The 2,500-nt window shown below is 37.6% G+C and overlaps 1 protein-coding gene across 6 annotated transcripts in view; it reads right to left on the bottom strand.

Annotated features, from left to right (window-relative positions):
• The window catches only part of LOC106880892 (enolase-phosphatase E1), a 210,473-nt gene that overhangs the window by 156,122 nt on the left and 51,851 nt on the right, over positions 1–2,500 (bottom strand). The gene's annotated exons all lie outside the window — the stretch shown is intronic.

Raw genomic sequence — 2,500 nt, 5'->3', positions numbered from 1 at the left:
TGCATGCCATCAGAGTGACACTGGGGTAAAATATACGAAGCCCAGTATACCCATCATGACTACCTGTCTGATAAGGGTACACCAGGCACATGCATCACAACCATACGTGCGTGACATGGTGATCTCATATAAAGATAAACAGCGCATTATTATTATTATTATTATTATTATTATAATCCTTTCTGTTACAGACAAGGCCTGAAATTTTGGGGAGAGGGGGGCCAGTTGATTACATCAACTCCAGTGTTTTATCAACCCCCAAAAGGATGAAAAGCAAAGTCGACCTCGGCGGAATGGAGAAATATTAACTTGTTTGGATACAGGTAAGGGTTGGTGACAGGAAGGGCATCCAGCCACAGTAAATCTGCCTCAACGAATTCCAACCAACTGATCCAAGCATGGAAAAATGGACAGTAAAACAATGGTGATAAACATTAGGCACTGTACTATGACTAATTTCACTCTCTGCTGTTTGATTAATCGTTAGGACCCTAATAATTAACCTCTTATTTTGTTTGAGGCCAATTTTTGTAGATGGCCAAGGAGTGGGGGTGTATTGACAATCAAATGAAGAACCTCCACCATCACCCAGGGTAAATGTGCTTTGGGTGAGAAACAAAGATGCCTTCAAGCAAGATTTGAACTTAGAACATAAAAGAGGAAAACACATTAATTACATACTCACTGTCAACATTGCGATAATGATGACGATGATGATCATCATCATCATGATTGTTTCTAATTTAAGCACAATTTCAAGGGAAGTGGGTTTGTTGATATTATCAATCCAGGTACTTAGCCTAGTACTTTATTTTATTGGACATGGAGAGAAGAAAAGCAAAATTGACCACAGTAGGGTATGATCTGAGAATGTAAAGAACAGAAATTTTATACTGCAGAGCATTTTTTCCAACGCTCCAACAATTCTGCAAATCCACCACCCTGTTAATAATAATAATCTTTTCCACTATAGGCACAAGGCCTGAAATTTGTGGGGAGGGGACTATTTTATAACATTGACCCCAATGTTTCACTGGTACGTAATTTATCAACCACAAAAGGATGAAAGGCCAAGTCGACCTCGGTGGAATTTGAACTCAGAACGTAGCGATAGGTAAATTACCTCTAAGCATTTCATCTTGCATGCTAACGATGCTGCCAGCTCACCGCCTTAATAATATTAATAATAATAATAATAACAATAATAATAACAACACTAGTTTCAAATTTTGGCACGGGGCCAGCAAATTTCAGGGGAGGGGGCAAGATTACATTGACCTCAGTACTTGATGGCTACTTATTCAACTGACCCCCAAGTGGATGAAAGACAAAATCGACCTCGGCAGGGTTTAAATTCAGAACATAAGGAGTTGGACAAAATACCACAAGGCATTTTGTCCAACCCTCTAATGATCCTGGCAGCTCAGTAATTTCTAACATGATGAGGATGCTAGAAACAGTCAATGTAATAGCTCCATCCTCCTCTTCTGCTTGGTTGCTACTTATTTTATTAATCCCGAAAATAATGAAAGGCAAAGTCGACTTTGGTGGGATTTGAACTCAAAACATAAAAAAGCTGTAAGTAAATATCGCTTGGTGCTCTGACTGATTCACAACTGATTCGCCCACTCACCTTCCTAAATAATATATAAGAAGCATTAGAAGCAGTACCTTACCCAATGAGGTAAATCTGATGCGTAGTTATTGATGGTTGAATGATGATAATAATAATAATAATAATAAAATACAAAGACCTGGAAATAGAGGTAACTCGAATGTGGAATCTAAAAACAGGAACAATTCCTATCATAGTTGGTGCCTTAGGTATAATAAAAAAATATTCAGACAAATACATAACAAAAACACCAGGACTTACAAATATATATAACATACAGAAAATTGCACTACTGGGTACTGCACACATTCTACGCAAAACACTTTCAATACAGTAACCATAAGAGCATCACAGCAAACCACAGCACATACCCAAGGCACACAGAGCTGCGCTCGGTAGTGAAGTGAAAGCACGTTATAAAAATAAAACTACTGAATAATAATAATAATAATAATAATAATAGTAATAATAATTCTTTCAAATTTTGGTACAAGGCCAGCAATTCTGAGGTGAGGGGAAAGCTGATTACATTGACCCCCTCCCCACATGCCCCATACTCGGTTGATACTTTATTTTATCAAACTCAAAAGGATGACAGGTAAAGTGAAACCCAGCAGAATTTTATGGTAATGGTAATGGTAATAATAAGAATTCTTTCTATAATAGGTATAAGGCCTGAAATATGAGGGAAGGGACAAGATGATTACATTGACCCCAGTATTCAACTGGTACATAACTCAGATTGTAAAGCCAGCAGAAATGCCGTTAAGCATTACATCCGATGTGCTAACGATCCTGTCAGCTTGCCACCTCAATAATAATAATAATAATAATAATGATAATAATCCTTTCTATTGGAGGCACAAGACCTCAAATTTGTGGGGG

The sequence above is a fragment of the Octopus bimaculoides genome, chromosome 11, assembly GCF_001194135.2.
Source record: "Octopus bimaculoides isolate UCB-OBI-ISO-001 chromosome 11, ASM119413v2, whole genome shotgun sequence".
Classification (NCBI taxonomy): Eukaryota; Metazoa; Mollusca; class Cephalopoda; order Octopoda; family Octopodidae; genus Octopus; species Octopus bimaculoides.
Note: the sequence above shows the minus strand (reverse complement) of the source record. Positions and strands in the feature narration are given on the sequence as shown.